Raw genomic sequence first — 18,584 nt, forward strand, 5'->3', positions numbered from 1 at the left:
GTGTGGAACAGAGAAGATGAGTCAAAATTAAACAAGGATGAATCAGAAACAAGAGATAAGAGAAAAAAATTGGGAAAGAAACTGTAAACCCTCCCAAAATACCTGGTATCCCAAAGGAAAAGGACATGAGATTGTAGGTTTTCTTCCATAGACGGTAGCATGAGAGTCCAAACGAACTTATTTGCTTTATATCAAAGCAAAGTTTGCATAGGTTAATGAGCCTGGGGACACGTGGGCCATCGCATGATCATACAAGGATGTTTACAGATGAGAGACAGAATTTAAGGATGAAAATACAACAAATAGAATTACTTTTGGCTAGGTGTGGTGGCTCACGCCTGTAATCCTAGCACTTTGAGAAATCAAGGCAGCAGGGACACTTGAGGCCAGCCTGGGCAACAAAGCAAGACATTGTCTCTATGAAAAATTAAAATATTAGACGGTCATGGTGGTGCATGCCTATATTCCCAGCTATTTAGGAGGCCAAGGCAGGAGGATCACTTGAGCTCAAGAATTAGAGATTGTCATGAGCTATGATTGCACCGCTGCACTCCAGCCTATGTGACAGAGGGAGGCGCTGCAAAAAAAAAAAAAAAAAGAAAAAAAAAAAAAAGAATGGCTTTCCTTTCTCTTTCCTTACTGTTTCTTATGTTCCGCCTGTGCCACCAAATTTTTGGCTTCTCTTAACCCTGATATTTCCAAGCTTCAAGTCCTGGAAATGAAAGGAAGAGGAAGAGTCTTAATGGGGGCTGGCAGATTAGATTAAACTTGCAGCTGCAGTTGCCCTTCCCTCACCCCTTTGTCCCCTGCCCATCTCACTATATATACATCCACATCACACATCTATAGACTTCTACATCTTCCAACTCAATTTTTTTAATTTAAAGAATTTTATGTATCGGACTTGAAGTGGGTCTTGCCATGGTATTAAGACAATCGAAGCAAATTTAAGGATCGATGCCCTGAGACGGAATAGAAACAATTCAAGAATGGCAAGGCAGGATGCTGATCAGTGTCTTGAGAGCCTAAAGGCAGTTCCTGCTTCTCTAAGCATAGGGTAGGATTATGGGACTGAAGAAGGTGACAGTCTTCCGCTTTACTTATATGAGTCCATGGCTTGCCTTTGTTTCCTCAAATTTGAGAAGTGATCAGTTTTACTAATAATGTTCCAGGGAAATGTACACATGAACTGAAAGTTGCTTCTGTAAAGCCATCTCTAAAGCACAGTCAGAGTTACTCATTTAAATCAATGTTATGACCAGGAAGGTGGAGCGATGCCTTGTGGTTTACTTCCATTCGGAAAACATATGGTTCAAGTTATACTTCTGCCCACAACAACTACCTTACTTGGCATGCAGAAAGATGTTTTAGAATGTATACAGAGAATATGGAGACCAAACAGATTCCACTATTGACTTATTGTGAAATTTTGGGCAAATTTACCTAACATGTCTGAAACTCCTTTTCCTCATTTGAAAAACAACAGATTAATCATAATCAAGAATGATTTGTGATAGTTCAAATATATTATTTTCAAAGTGCCTTTTAACTAACACACACATCAATGGTTTAGCATGCCAGTTAGATTTCTTTCTAGATAGCATTCTGGCTAGATTCCTCATGCTGCTGCCTCTCCCATCCTAGCAAACCGTGGCTTCTGCCATTTGAAATCAGTGGCTATGCCAAACAGCTTCATAGGCTAAATGTATTTTGAATGCTCAGAGTCAGGAGTCCTGCTTCTGACTGCATTGAGAGAGATTTTTGGCTCTGCTTGATTGTGGAAATTATGCTTGGAAGAATGGAAAGACTCGAAGCCAGTGTATCCACCAAGCAAATGCCACAAATGACCATTTCTTTTAAAAACAGTTAAAAGCTGTATTTTCTAAGGAAATACACACACACGTACACACATAGCACCACCACCATCGATCACCACCACAAAGCGTTAGCCATTTGCTTCCAAATGCCAAATTAAACTATTTACATTTTACTCTTATTGTTGCTTTCTTATCATGTTTTTCTACAGGAGCCAAATACATCTAATTTCCTTCCTAACCCACACAGACCCTCACCTCTTCTTTCATGACTCTGAAAGGACAGCAGCTAACGTCACTGAGTACTTGCTAAGTGTTGGACTTTCTCGGTTCTCAAAACCACATTGTGATACTTTACAATGATTGGTAATTTATAAGTACAGAGAAGTTAAGTAACACTTGCAAGGTTCTATGGATGGCAAAAGATAAATACTTTCCCAGTCTGTCTGACACCAGAGTCCAGGCCATTAATCATCATTCCATCTTGCCTTCCAAGTTCTTTACCACCAAAATATTTTGACAGTAGTTAACATTATTTAGTATACTTCTGATACTGGTGAGCTAGGGAAGGTCCCCAGACACCAGTAGGACCTTGATCCAAGCCAGTGTCCAGGCTCTTGACACCACAGTGAGAAAGCATTCAAGGACAACTTGGAAAATAGCGAAAGTACAGAGATTTATTGCAAAGCAAAAAGTACATACTCAAGAATAGGGAGTGTAGGTGTACTCAAGAGAGAGTTGGGCAGTGGCGCCTGGGGCTTCTAGATTTATGGGTTTCTTTAACCAAGGGGTAAATTACTCAAGAAGATTCCTGGAAAAGGGTGGAGATTTCTCGGAACTGTGTTGTCACCCATTTTTACACCAAATAAAAATGTTCCCAGAGCTGTCATGGCACGGGTGGGTGTGTGATCTAGGATGTTAATGAGTGGATAATGAGGTCCTGGGTGAAAATCTAGGTTAAGTCCAGGGCCATGTTGCATCCAGTGTTTTTAGCCAGATTGGTCCATGTCAGGCCTCTGAGCCCAAGCCAAGCCATCACATCCCCTGTGACTTGCATGTATATGCCCAGATGGCCTGAAGTAACTAAAGAATCACCAAAGAAGTGAAAATGCCCTGCCCCTGTCTTAACTGATGACATTCCACCACAAAAGAAGTGAAAATGGCCTGTCCTTGCCCTAAGTGATGACATTACCTTGTGAAATTCCTTTTCCTGGCTCATCCTGGCTCAAAAAGCTCCCCCACTGAGCACCTTGTGACTCCCACTCCTGCCTGCCAGAGAACAACCCTCCTTTGACTGTAATTTTCCTTTACCTACCCAAATCCTATAAAACGGCCCCACCCTTATCTCCCTTCGCTGACTCTCTTTTCTGACTCAGCCCACCTGCACCCAGGTGATTAAAAAGCTTTATTGCTCACACAAAGCCTGTTTGGTGGTCTCTTCACATGGTTGCACATGACAGTCCACACCCTGGTTTTCATGGTTTTATCAGCCTCTAGCTTGTGCAGTTATTTCAACAGTTTTTTCTTTTCTTTTTTTCTAATCATGTAAAACTGTTGCCTGGATTTGTCTGTTATTCTACGACCACTATATATTATTTCTGTCTCACTTCTAGGTGACAGGCCCTGTTCTAAATTCTTCATTTCACTATCTCTTTAAAACCATACCCTGAGTTTGAAATTGTTTTTATCATTCTCAATTTTCAGATGAGGACACTGAGGCACAATTAAGGAATAACTTGTCAAAGATCACAGTGCTATTAGTGGTGAGAAAAAATGCAGATCCAAATCCTCCAACTCTGTATCCCCTATGTGCCCCACACCCTGCCCCCGCGGCCACACTGAAGACAGAGAACCACAGCAACCTGGTCGCACACTACCTTTTCAACCCTCACTGTCACCACACTAGATGCTGGGCCGCTACTCCTGGAATGCTCTACTCACTCCACGCTGTCTCCATTCCTGGGGTTTTCCCCTCCCTCCCTCCCTCTCTTCTCTGTGCTCACCTGGAGAAACTCCATCCTTCAGAGTCTCCAATGTCACTCACTCCCTGTGGACTTCCCTTCCCACCTCCCTGTCCTTCCCTAGACAATGTGTAATTATTTCCACAGCACTAGGATCAGGTTTCTATTGTGCAGTTTGCATGTTATGTCACAGCTAATTGTTTACTGTTCTGTCTCTTCTTCCAGATTAAGAACTCCTCAAAGAAGAAATGTCATTTTATTCATCTGTGTTCTCTAATGTCGAACAAAGTGACTGGCATATAAGAGATACACATTTAATTATATACTGAATTGAATTGGATACAACTGCTTTAGCTGTCCATTTGATTTCAACCCAATAAGGATAACAACAAAATAAAATCAGAAACTCTTTCACCTAGTATAGGACTTATATAATAAAAGATTTTAGTCAATGAATTCACAGCTTTGGTCTTGATTCGGAATAGTTTATTTTATGATTTTTGTTTCTGTGAGGGGATTCTAGTTTAGTAAAAATACCTGTTTGATGTGTCAGGCTAGTACGGGTGAATGTAGAGGACTTGAGCCTGTGGTTTGGTTGGGTTCTATTCTCTGACATTGCTCTATCTCTCATTTCCTTTCCTTTAATGGTTGATTTCTAAGCCTTTTATAAATTACTTTTGGCTATTAGTTAATTTTATCAATTTTCCTTGAAAGTATCATGTGTTTTGATTAAGTTACCAATTTTAGAACCATCTACTATAAAATCTTATTTTAGGCTTTTCTGTACAATGTTAACGTTATTTTCTTCATCTGTTCCAAATTTTCACTCTTAATATTGTTTAGTTGTATTATAAGATGTAAACAGAGATCAAACGTGATGTTTGATGTGTGAAAATCTAACTCAATATACTGATCCTGCAGCAATCTCTCAAATTGACGTCCCTTTAAAGAATAGGGGGTAGGGATAGGGAGGCGGTCCTGCCCTAGCAACAAGCACTTATGCAGGTCAGATGGAGCAACAGTGCCCATTTTATGGAATTTTGCTGTAAGGGTATTGCTTGCATATATTGATCTAAACACCTTGATATTCCCTGTAGCATTTTGTGCCTCACAGTTTCCTTGACTTCTACCTCTCTGTCTCTCTCCCCGGATGTTAACCCACTTTTCACCATCTAATCCGTGTTCCCATTAAGGCTGTGATTATATATGCTACTTGCACCACATTAAATTGTACCAGTTAAATCCTTTGACTCTCCAACGCTGTCCAAATCTAGATCATCTCATCTGTGCATGGGTCTTTATCTTTGACTTAATATTTCATCCTGAGGGTATGACAATACAGGAGTGATGATGCAGTCACAATTTTTCCTTCAGTAACAATTACTGGAATATAATATACCTGGCTTCCATTCTATAAGTTGTTCATAGTAAGGGCTATAAACTTAAGGAAATGATCAATATGATCAATGAAGTATGTGAATCAGTATAAACTGTGCAACTCTTTTACTATGCAAACTCTTGTGCTCAACCTTTGACTTACTGAATGGGGATCTCTGAAAATAGAATCCCAGGAATGTGTATTTTTCATATACTAGGTGATACTAATTACCACTGTTGGGTTAGAACAACAATTCAGTTTTGATATCTCAAATGTTCCTTTCAGGGGTAGAACATTTCCCTATCCAAGGTGTTTATCTCCTAAGAATTTTGGAGAAGCAGACAGAAATATTAAAAACCAGAATTCATATTAATCTACAACAAATTAATTTTTTTCTAGAATGTACATGCTCTTTAACCTTGTTTCAGCATATTGTTTCAGGAAATTAACATGACCAAGTTTGCATTTTTATTAAAAACAAGAAATGCAGAATTTGAGTCAGCTGGAAGAGTAACACCAAAAATAATTCCTTATTCTGACTAATTGTTGCATTGCTTTCTCAAAATCATCAGAACCCAACGTCAATTGTCATTAATGGTAATTAATGGCACATTTTATGACTTCTGAATAACTTATTTTACCTAAAAGAAACCAATGGGATTGCACCTCACATCATGCCTTATACATTAAATCACTGTTGTCCCAAAACAAGGTAATCCACAATTTGAAGCATAAAAATTCTGAACAGAAAAACCACTGGTGCAAACAGAGCTGCTTACTGGAAGGTGGAAAGGAAATGTTAAAAGGGAAGGAGAATAATTAATTTGCAATTTAGCAATTTAGGAGGGAAAGTTGCATCAAGTCATTGACTTCTGCTTAATGGTGTGGGTTTTTTTGCAATTAATACTAAAGTTGAAAATTATTTTCCTCCTGTAAAAAGACAAGGAAGTTTGTATAATATCTTCAACCATCACATCCCAGAGCAAAGCAGAGAGAGAGCTGTCATTTAATGATAACGAGCACCTGCAACAGTCATTTTGTAGTGAGGGCATTGAAAGAAACAAAGCTTCTGACATAAAATAAGAAATCAGAAGACAGATAAGTAGGGCTATGAGTTTATAATTGATGAAGCATGGCTGTCCTGAAATTCTGATTTTTTTTCAATTGCAGATTGAGAATTCTCTGCATTTATTTTAAAAGCCACAGTCATGGCTTTTATATTTTGCTAAAATGTACTTTAGCAAAAATAAAGACAGCACAGATAATTGACAAATGAAACTGAACCAGAATAAGGTCTAGAATGGACTAAAACAAAGAGAATTCATTACAAATGCCCCTGACTAAAAGATTTCACCAGTCATTAATAAACAAGATTTCAGGCCAGGCATGGTGGCTCACTCCTGTAATCCCAACACTTTCGGAGGCCAAGGCAGGGGGATCACTTGAGGTCAGGAGTTTGAGACCAGCCTAGCCAACATGATGAAACCCCGTCTCCGTCAAAAATACAAAAATTAACCAGGTGTGGTGGTGCATGCCTGTAATCTCAGCTACTTGGGAGGCCAAGGCAGAAGAATCACTTGAACCCAAGAGGCAGAGGTTGCAGTGAGCTGAGATCATGCCACTGCACTCCAGCCTAGGTGACAGAGGGAGACTCTGTCTCAAAAAAAATAAAATAAAATAAATAAAAAATCAACATTTCACATTAATGCTGCTCACTATATATAGTTTGTATTTATGTTCTTTTACATGTTTAATTTTAAGTAAACTGAATATAACTAATTTCATGATGTGATTTCAATCATATTTTCTTATCAATTTTGTTGTTATCTATTTGCATTGTGAATAAAGGAAACACTTTCCAGAATCATGCTGAAGCACTGCCTTGTGTTGCTTTGTGTTTTTTGTGTTGTGTTTTCTTTCTGGGAGGTTAAGTTCTCTAAGAGGGTAAAATCTTAAATAAAGAATAAAGTCAGGTTTCTTGCTGTAAATTTGTTCTGTTTTGCCCTCCTTTCCCGTTCCTCTTTCCCTCTTTAATTCTCTCCTCTCATTCCTTCCTTCCTTCCTTCATGGCTTCTTTCTTCTCTTCCGTCCTTTACCACTTTCTATGTCCTTCCATTTCTAACATAAGTGTCTCTTGAGTAGCAAGCACAGTGTGTATTTTACTGCTTTAGTTTCCTCTGTGCCTAATGAAAAATGTCCAAAAAGTATCATTCACAGTGGGTTCCTGCTACCAAGCCCTGTCTCCCAGGCCTGAATGATGTTCTACGGTGCATAACTTTGCTGAGTTGGACACACACGGCAGCTCTAAGATAACAGGATATGGCGACTATGCTGTCTGGTGAACTGAAGTGAGTCAGCTGCAAGTAAGAAGGGTGAAAAAAACACTTTAAGGATGTACCGATGCGTGGAGATGAGCAATCCAGCCAGCAGGAGCTCCTTGGTAAGAGCAGAAGCAGAGAGAATGGCCTGATGTTCACAAATTACAAACTAACTAACTGTGGGCTGAATATGAGTCTATATTTATGAGTTTTATAAGTCTGATACTGAAACTCCACAGGACCGATTTTTTTGTTCCTAAGATAGAATGCTCTCCTAATTGTCACCCTCTCTAGCAATAACTGCATCCTGATAAGTCCTGAAAATATTTAAAAGAAAGGTCAGGTTGAAAGATAGCTACACAGCTAACTATATATTACCAAAGGGTCCTAAGAAGATGTATGAACGTAATGTTTCAGAAATATCAAGACACAGCAGATTAATCCTATTAAAAGTGACCTTGTTTCTTATTTGTCGTGTAGGATACATCGTGCTATACTTGACCATGAAACTGTTGTGTATGTGTGTGTGTGTTATATATGTGTGTATGTGTGTAACATATATATATATTTCTCTCTCTCTCTCTCTCACACACACACACACACCTTTATGTTCTTTCTTTCTTTTTGATGCCAAAACCCAGAAATGAAGTACGGGAGGAACTGACATAGAAGACTGGGAATCATGGCCAAGTACTCTGAAATGCAGACAGAATAGTGGACTCTCCATTGCCATATACCTGTAGAATACCACTGTAGGAGATGAGAAAGCCTCTGGCAAAGACGAGCCATAAGGGATAGAGGCACAGGCTTTAGCCATTAGTTTTCAGCTTCAAACTCATAGTGCCACATTTTCAAGTACATTGAAAACCCAGCAGTTAAAGTAGCTACTTTAAAGGAAAGAAAAGTGATGCATTGGAAGTTAAGATCATTATCACTGCACATTAATTTTTTTATAAATCTCTTTCTTCAAGACATTGAGAACTCACTTTTCATAATGATTCAATAAATATAAACTGAAGAAAAAATTCCACCAGAATCCCAGAAGCAGAAATAACATTACAATGCTAATACAGTCAGTAGGAGGCCACAGTAATCCAGATTATCATACATAACTGTCTTATGGAAACTAATTTGACTTTTATTGTGCTGCTAAATGAAATTATTACATGATCTATAGATTATTGAGCCCTGTGGCAATGCCGGGGAGTGAGGCACTGAGCTGCATCTTTTACTTTGATGGTTGCAAGGTTTTTAAAGCACTTTACACATTAAGAGTGAGTAAAGAAGACTATAATACTCAGAAACAACACAGCTACTAAATAAATTATTACTTGCCAGAAACCATAACGATGGCAGGAAGAATGCAGCAAGAAAAGCATTTCCTCATTAACCATGTGCATCCAATGAAGACAAGGTATTGAAAAGAACTTTCATGTGAGGGTTAGATAATGATGAAGACACAGTTTTCCCTCCGACAGGCATGCCTAGAACAATGCCCCCAGCTGTTCCCTAAGCAATCCCCCTAATACACACTGAATATTGTGGGAGCTTTGTTTTTTGTTTGTTTGCTTGCTTGTTGTTTTTTTTTGTTTGTTTGTTTTTCGAGACAGAGGGAGTCTCGCTCTGTCACCAGGCTGGAGTGCAGTGGCGTGATCTTGGCTCACAGCAACCTCGGCCTCCTGGGTTCAAGCAATTCTTGTCCCTCAGCCTCCTGCCTGAGTAGCTGGGATTACAGGTGCCTGCCACCACACCTGGCTAATTTTTTGTATTTTAGTAGAGACAAAGTTTCACCATGTTGGCCAAGCTGGTCTCGAACTCATGACCTCAAGTGATCCGCCCACCTCAGCCTCCCAAAGTGCTGGAATTAGAGGTGTGAGCTGCCATGCCCAGCCCCTTCTAGGAGCTTTGCTATGTTACTTCATGGCGTTGGAAATAATGCACTGAACATCCAAATCCTACGGCTTTGAAACTATTGGAAATGGTGCAATCTAGTTAAGGATGTGGTTCGTTTAAGACAGTCCAGGTTGGGTACAGTGGCTCATGCCTCTAATCTTAGCATTTTGAGAGGCCAAGGCAGGAGGCTCACTTGAGCCCAGGAGTTTGAGACCAGCCTGAGCACCATAGTGAAATCTTATTTCTACAAAAAATGAAAATTAAAAAATTAGGTGTAGTAGTGCACGCCTATAGTCCTAGTTACATGAGGGGATGAGGTGAATAACTTGAGCCCAGGAGGTCAAGACTGTAGTGAAATGTGTTCACACCACTGCACTCCAAGCTGGGTGACAGTGTGATGAGACCTTGTCTCAAAAAAAGGAAGAAAAAGAAAACTTCCAGGGTCAAAAGAAGGACATATGTTTGGAGATAATTGTTTTCATTACAGAAATTAGGTTTAAACATTATAAGGAACACATTTCTTGTTACAGAAATTGTCATTTGAATCATAATTAATATGTTAACAGCAATGATTCATATTAGTAGTAACAGCTAAAATTTCATGTCATTTTGGAGGTCCTCTTTAGACTTCCCACCTCCCAAGTAGAGTTAGCTCCCTCCATTCCACTGTAATACCCACTGTGCTTTCAATCATTACTGGAACATTTGTCACCATTACTGCAGATCAGTATACATGTCTTTCTCCCATGTTGAAAGCTCTGGTAGTTTGGGGTCTGTGCTATTGGATTATTCTGCTCTATCTTCCAGCTGGGTACACCAACCTACCAGTCACTCATGCCCATTTATTGAAGATTTTATTATTTGATCACAATCCTCCTCACTACTCCAAGCTGTGAAATCATCCAGGGTGGCTTCAATATCATTGCATATCCTGGATTTATCAGTCTTTGGTGATCTCATCTTCAATGAGTTTTTCACTCTAGTTTTGCTATCTGTTCCCGTAGACACAGCCAGGACCTGGTCACTTACTGAAATTGTTCCCTGTCAAAAATTTCAAATTTAAAAGTATTAATCTATAACTACATCTTTCCCTCCTTCTAGCTATTTTTTCAGTTCTTCCTGATGTCTTTCAGCTCATCAAGTTTTCTTGTACATTAAACCCTTTATCTTCTCCTAGACCTCCAGTTTCTACTTTGTCACTTTCCCCATCATCCAGCTGAGGTCCTACGGTCCGTTTGGCAAGATCTTTTGCTCACTGCTGTTCATCACTTTTTTCAGCCAAACACCAACCGTGAAAGACCCCTGCTATCTTCTTTCTCCACAACTACTCCCTATAGCCAAGTACTACTTGGTACAGAAGGGCAAACTGCTTCCATGAAGACACAATCATCAACTTCTAATGGGCTCCCCATATGTCTCAACTTAACTCATTCTCCCACTTTCACAACAACTATTTCACACTTTCTTCACTGTCCTCAGAATTCCAAGCCACCTGCACTTCTCTCATGCTGTTAGTTGATTGTTTTCTATTTTATCAGAGCAATAGAAACAACCAGACAAAAGTCTTTACCCTCACAGTAACAACTATTGCACTGTCTGTTTCTGCACTATTCCATCATTATTTTCTGATAAAATAGAGATATTATTTATTTACTTGCCTAAGGCTAGACATTTCATTTACCTGTTCATTGGATCCCACCTGCTCACCACTTCTTAAAATCCCTGAAACTTTGAATATTAATATCTTTTTATCTTCTGGATATTTCATTGCTTCCTTAAGTCAAATCTTCCCTCTGATATTGAAACATGTTGATATACACCTTATATTCATAAAAACTCTTCCTGGATCCCAATAACACTCAAGCCTCATCCTCCATTTCCTCTCTGTCAAAGCCAAACTTTTAATCTCAATGTCTCCATCCTCAATCTTTTACTCAGACAAAAATCTAGTGTGTTTCCTAATCATTGCAAAGAAAAGACTATTATTAGAGTATTCAAGGAAATCATGTTGATTGACCTCTCAGCAGCATTTGATAGAGTTAACCCCTTTCTTCTTCTTGATATGTTCTTCCATTGGCCTCTGGAACTCTTTCATCCTAGTTTTCTTCCTGCCTCCCTGGTCAATCTCTCTATGCTTCTTGGAAAATTCCTTCTCTACACAGGCATTGAATATTTTATTTTCTTAAAGTTCAGATTCTCACCCTCCTTTCCCTCTACAATATTGGTTAGGGATTCTATTCCAATCCATACTTTTAGCATTATTATCATACCAATGATTCAGCAAAGGCCTCTCTTCTTGAGTTCCAGATTTATGTGTATAACTGTCCACCAATACTTCTGCCTACTTCCTCAAATATCTTCAAATATGACAAAATCAAAAGCAATTGCATGATTATCTATCCATGTACAGGATAAAACAACCAATTTCTCCTTCAGTGCCTTTTATCTAGTAGAATAGCATCATCATTCACCCAGTTATATAAATCAGAAACTCTCTTCCTCGGCCTACATTTCTCTTTCATTCTCGAGGCCCATCAAAGACTTTTCACTGTGAATATCTGTTGAATTTCATTCCTTCTTTCCGTCTTCATGGTTGCTAACCTAACCCAAGCTGCCAACCTGTCCTACCTGAAGACCTATAGTAGTTCATTATGAGGTCTCCCCAAATCTACTATAATTCATTCTCCAATATCATGGTAAATTGATTATTTCAAAATACAAATATGATTATGTCCTCCCTACCTCACCCCTGTCTAAAACTCTTTAGTGTTCTCTATTCCTCTAGAGATAAGAAAACAGAAAGTACTTGTATTAGTTCATTTTCATGCTGCTGATAAAGACATACCCGAGACTGGGCAATTTACAAAAGAAAGAGGCTTAATTGGACATATAGTTCCATGTGGCTGGGGAAGCTTCATAATCATGACAGAAGGCAAGGAGGAGCAAGTCACATCTTATGTGGATGGCAGCAGGCAAAAAAAAGAGCTTGTGCAGAAAATCTCCCATTTTTAAAACCATCAGATCTCGTGAGAGTTATTTATTATCACAAGAACAGCATGGGAAAGACCTGCCCCCATGATTCAATTACTTCCCACCGGGTCCCTCCCACAACACGTGGAAATTCAAGATGAGATTTGGGTGGAGACACAGCCAAACCATATCAGTACTCAAGACATTGTTTGGTCAAGCTCCTGCCTGCCTTGGAAGCCCTACTTGACATCTTCTTTGCCTAGCCCTGTCACACTCACTCTGCTGCAGTTCCCCAAATGTGCCATGTTTCCTTCTGCAACAGGATCTTGACAGATGCAGTTCCCTGTGTCTGCATATTTGTCCTCTCTTTGTTGTTGAATAAACTCATAATCACCCTGATCTCTACTCATGTCACTTCCTGAGATGAACTTTTCTTCCCCTAGAATATTCCTTTTCTTCCAAGCCCCAATCTCATTTCCACATATACAGAGTATCATTACTTAATTTGGTCCATTCCTATCTCATATGACTGAATGTTCCATGAGACCTGGGGAGAGTGTATTTAGTACTTGCCCTTTATAAGAACTCAATAAATATTACTGATTGAATAGACATATGGAAGTATGGATGGATAGGGAAATTTAAAGTGCATTACATGTTCAAAATGTGAGCAATAAACTAAGATACAGTATCTATCTATTTTATTTTTCATGTTTATTGTATTTTAATCAAGCTAAATCTATTACTGAACTTTTAATCTCTTATTTTTTTCTAATTAAGAAAAAAATTGAATTCTTTAACTTTTTTTATGAGAGTCCTAGACTTTTTATATTAAAATCATTATTTTAGAATAACCTCCCATCTCCCAAACCACCTACTTTACAATTCAAAATTCTCATAATATTCTACAGCAGGCAAGAAATATTATTTGGTCTAATGAAAATAACTTCCTTTTACTCAAATGTTTGGTATTCAATAATAACCATACAGTTAAAAAGGGAATTGAGATAATCTATTTTAATTCACTTTAATACATATTTATCACACATCTACAATTTGTCACAGTGTTTGTGAGAATATGAAAATGAACAGGACAAGGCCGGGCATGGTCGTGGCTCAGGCTTGTAATCCTGGCACTTTGGGAGGTCAAGGGGAGCAGATAACTTGAGCCCAGGAGTTCAAGACCAGCCTGGCCAACATGACAACCCAGTCTCTACTAACAACAGAAAATGAACAGGACAGATATTTAACCTGCTGGTATGAAGTTGCTAACAGAAAAGCTGGTAGTCTAATCATTTTATTGTAACATTTAATTATTTGTTGTTTGAGTTTCCAGGCCTTTCAAAACACTTTACTGAATAACTGAATAATACTGACCGAGAGTGGTCCCTTAATAGGACAATCTACACTCACAATAATTATTTTAATAAATTAGGGAGCACTCTGCCAAAGGAGACAAATGATAATATATGACCAGAGGAAGATAAACATGATTTTAATGAATGTTTTTAATCATCATTCACTCTTCATAATAACCTTTAGCTTAAAGACTGTATCAGAGTCACAAAATGAAAAAAAATAATAATTGACATCATAACGAACCCCAGGGGAAAAGACAGAAAATATAGATAATATCAATAATACCCTAAGCATGGGTATTGTTTAAAATTTAATATGTTTAAGCATATTAAATTTTGGCAAGAGTAATACATTAAGAAACGAATGCTTTTAAAAATATCGATATCAGAAAATTCAAAATAAATACAATACCTATTGAATGAGACTCTCTCTCCCGACACCTGCTTCTTGAACACCACATTCCTTGAAGGAATGATTCCCCATCCCCCAGTTGGCTTCCATTATTACTTTAAATATTGATTGATAATTTGCTCTGAGCTAGAAAAGCACTGAGCTAAGAACTTTCTACAAATAATTTCACGTAACCCTATAGGAAACTTATGAGCTAGGCACTGTTGCTATTCCATTTCACTGATGAAGGAAACTGTGGTGCAGATAAATTAAATAACTTTTTCAGGGTCACATGGTTAGTAAGTGGTAGAGCGAGGATTTAAAACCGTATTGTGTGACCCCAGTGCTCTTACCTGACTATAATATATTGGTATACTGTTGTCCCTCGGTATTTGTAGAGGATGGGTGCTAGGACTCCCCTTGGATACCAAAATCCATGAATGCACAAGTCCCTGATACAAAATAGTGTAATATTTATATATAACTTATGCACATCCTCTCATATACTTTAAGTCATCTCTAGATTACTTATAATACCTAATACAATGTAAATGCTTGCTAAATAGATGTTGTACTATATTCTTTAGGGGTAATGATAAGAAAAAATGTCTGTACATATTAAATCCAAATGCAACTATTTTTTTTTTCTTTTTCAATTCACTGTTGGTTGAATGGATGCAGACCTATGAACAGGAAGGAATGACTGCACTTTCCTCCAATAAAATCTCCTAATAAATGAGTTTAAATTCACATAAGTGAAACAGGCACCAATTTGAGAAGGATGGTGTGTAATTTAGAAATCAAACAATGATCAATATACAACTCCAAAATATTGTAGGAATCATCACCTTTCTGCCTTGCAGTGAAAAGAGAAAAGTCATTTAGATAAGATCAAAACTGACCATCTGTGCTTTGTTTCATTTATTTTGTTTTACTTTGTTTTATTTTGAGAAAAGGTCTCTCTCTGTCACCCAGGCTGGAGTGCAGTGGTGCAATCATGTTTCACTGCAGCCTCTTACTCCTAGGCTTAAGCAATCCTCCCACTTCAGCTTCCTGAATAGCTGGGACCACAGGCACACACCATCATGCTCATCTAATTTTAAAACTTTTGTAGAAATAGGGTTCCACTGTTGTCCAGGCTTGTTTTGAACTCCTGGGCTCAAGTGATCCTCCCACCTTGACCTCCCAAAGTGCTGGGATTACAGGCATGAGATAGGGCCAGGGACAGTGTCTCCCGCCTATGATCTGTAGACCGCATGCCTCCAATTGGGTTTTAGTAATTTTTTTTCTACTTTTTCCTTTCCAAAATTTGTAACTAAATTTCTGATCAAACTTTGTAGGCCTTCACTGTTTTGTTTTGTTTTTATAAAAAGTATTGTTGCCTTTTACGGTAAATCTGAAATTGATCTCTCAAGCTAGGGGCAGGGAAAGAATGTTGAGTAGAGGGAGCCACATAGGACTGAGAACTATAAAACAGAGCAAATTACAGCCAAGAGAGTGTGATCTGTAACTGCTTGGTCATAGGTACATTAAAGGGCAAATTCACATGTTCACAGAAAGTGCTTTCATCACTCAAAGGGGCACTTCTGAAAACGACGACTCGCTGGAAATGAGAATGAGGAAGGTGAGGCTGAGGTCATCTGCTACAGTTACCTGCTTACTCATTTTAGCTACAGTGGGAAATGCTGAGGTTTTCAAATCAAACAATCTTGTCTTTCCCTTTATATTTCTCTTTGGTCAACAAGGAACTTTGTTTTGTATGTGTCAGGCATGAAGGAGAATGTTAACTCAAGATTAATCTACCTAAAATACTAAGACATCTAGTGTGCTCTTGTTAACTACTTGCTCGTTTTTGACAAAACACACAAACATATACACAAATACATACACATATACAAACACACAGAGTGTTCACAGATGTGCTTTTTACTTCAGTTGTCTGGATTTGGTAGTTGGAAACTGCAGCACGAGGGAGGAGGTAAGAGAGGAATATGGGGTTTACAATGCAGCACGTGTACAGCTTCATTGTAGACATTCAACCTCCTCCTTCTCAATATTTACTATCAAATGTCCTTCATTTACCTCCCTTTGGGGCACTTTGACAGCATGCAACTCCTGGACTCATCACATTGCAACATTCTTCTCTTCTTATTCTTTTCACTTCCCTCTCTTCTTTTTTCCTTTCCCTTCCCTCCTTCTCAGGGGCAAAATGCTAAAACAAACAAAAACAGGAAGGAAGGAAGGAAGGAAGGAAGGAAGGAAGGAAGGAAGGAAGGAAGGAAGGAAGGAAGGAAGGAGGGAGAGAGGAAAGAAGGGAGGGAGGAAGGAAGAGAGAAAGGGAGAGTGGGAGGGAAGAAAGAAAGGAGGGAGGGAAGAAAGAAAGGATGGAGGGAAGAAAAGAAAAAAGGCTGAGAGAGAAATAGAGAAAGGAAGGAAGGAAGGAAAGAAGGAAGGAAGAAAAAGAGAAAGAAAAAGAAAGAAAGAAGGAAAGAAAGAAAGAGAAAGAAAGAAAGGAAGGAGGGAGGGAGGGGGGAAAGAAAGGAAGAGAGAAAGATAAAAGGAAAGAATGAAAGAAGGAAAGAAAAAGCTAGTGAGCATGCAGGAGAAAGAAAGGAAGTGAGAGGCCAAATAGGTAGACAATGGCCAAACCATATGTAAAAACAGAATTTTCACCCACAACCTACAGAAGTCAGAAATCTGCTAAGAATACTCACCCCCATACCTACAATAACCAGCCCAAGAAGCTGGCCTGCTACAGGTCAGACTTGTAGGAATCGAAAATGCTATCTCTATTAACGATCCAGGAAGCTAAACAATAACTTTCAGAAGAACAGACCCAAAATTGCCTGTGCTTGATTAATAGCTGACCACTCCCCCAATTTTTAACCCTACTTCAAATTTAGGATCAACCAGGAAAAGCCAAATATGCCCCCCTAATCCCATAGGATGCCTTTTTTCTAGTCAGCCCACCCGCAGGTTCCCCATGCCAACAGCCTCCAATCTGGGTACACCTGAAGCCTTCCCTCCTTTCCACTATGAAGCTTCCCCATTCCTCTGCCTGCCTTTGAGTATCTGCCAAAATGCAAGTGATAGTGATTGACTTCCTTAGCTACAGCAAGCTCAGAATACATAGCCTTTGTTCTCATTTGGTTGATCTTCATCTATTTCCACAGAAGAAAGAAAACAAGAAAGAGAAAAGAAAAAAAATCTCATTACTAATTGGTATTTTGGTACTCTGTTTTCATTTTCTACATATCCAATAAATAGTATTAATAATTTCTTCAGGGCATGGGTTCTTATATATGCACATACATACATTTGCATTCCCAGACATTCCTAGTTAAAGGTCATTAATATAGTAGATAATGAATAATACTTTATTTAAATTATTAATTACACTATGGTATTTTGTTTCATTTAATAATTCTTTTGACTTACATATCAAAAGAACCTTATATATGAATATAATGCAACATCCATCTCAAATTGGGGAGCTAAATTGCACAAATGTAAAATTGTATCTTATAAATTCCCAACTGTGGGAGACCATAATATGCCACCCCAAATGTTCTTGAGCTGAAAACAATTAAGAAGATGCAGATGCTGGAAGCTCTCTGCCTTACCTCTATCTACTTAAAATCAGGATATAAATTTATTTAAAAAAAAATCCTGCCTCCCCTCTACCAGGAATAATAAAGGTTAACAACTTTAGACCCCTATCATGTGGAGATAATAACAGAGGAAGCTACATTAGCCAGATTTACTAACCAGCTTTCATCTGCCAGTTATTTGCCTTCCCCCAAGTTCCACCCTTAGATACTTTTCTTGTCATTTCTCTAAACATTTATCATTCTTTGTTGAAGATGCTGTATAAATAAGCTGAAATTCAAAGTCACCTCTTTGAGAACTTCTCATTCCCTAGTTCTCTCCCATGTATATATGAAACATATGTGTTAATAAACTTCTTTTGGGTTTTTTTTTCTTGTTAATCTGTCTTTCGTAACAGGGGTCCATTCCAACCAAGAATCTGTGGGATTATTCTTTCTTTAGCTAATCAGTAACCTTATAAGACTTCTGACTGCTGCTTGTGTCCCTACTACATTATGCTGTTTTTCATACTTAAAACAAGTTCTGAATGTACATATAAATTATATTAATGCATGTATCTATCTCTCATACCTATGTATCAATAAATTATTTTATAAATTTGCAAAAAATTATACTTCAGTGTACACATTTGATATGGAAAGTAATATCGTGGATATTATTGTTACGAGGTCTTTGGGGGTGTTGCTTTTCTGGCCGGAAGCCTCTCTGGCCAATGGCGCCTTTGTCTGAGTTCTTATCCTTCATTCAGGAAGAATGAGGTATGCAGACTAGTGGAGAGTGAGCAAGAGAAAAAGAAGCTTTATTGAGTGTTATAACAGCTCAGAGGAGGCCCACAGTGGATAGTGGGTAGCTCCTCTCCATAGGCAGGTTGTCCTGTCAGGTGTTCAGCTCT

General features: G+C 38.5%; 1 long non-coding RNA gene across 1 annotated transcript in view; it reads left to right on the plus strand.

Moving 5' to 3' along the window:
• LOC106999724 (uncharacterized) overlaps positions 1 to 3,664 on the plus strand; it is a 104,481-nt gene extending 100,817 nt beyond the window's left edge. Inside the window, exon 4 of the long non-coding RNA XR_001446619.3 lies at positions 3,519 to 3,664. This is a non-coding gene — a long non-coding RNA (uncharacterized LOC106999724). The remainder of the gene's footprint in view (positions 1 to 3,518) is intronic.
• Positions 3,665 to 18,584: the final 14,920 nt, after the last annotated feature.

Source organism: Macaca mulatta, chromosome 8 (genome assembly GCF_049350105.2).
Source record: "Macaca mulatta isolate MMU2019108-1 chromosome 8, T2T-MMU8v2.0, whole genome shotgun sequence".
Taxonomy (NCBI): Eukaryota; Metazoa; Chordata; class Mammalia; order Primates; family Cercopithecidae; genus Macaca; species Macaca mulatta.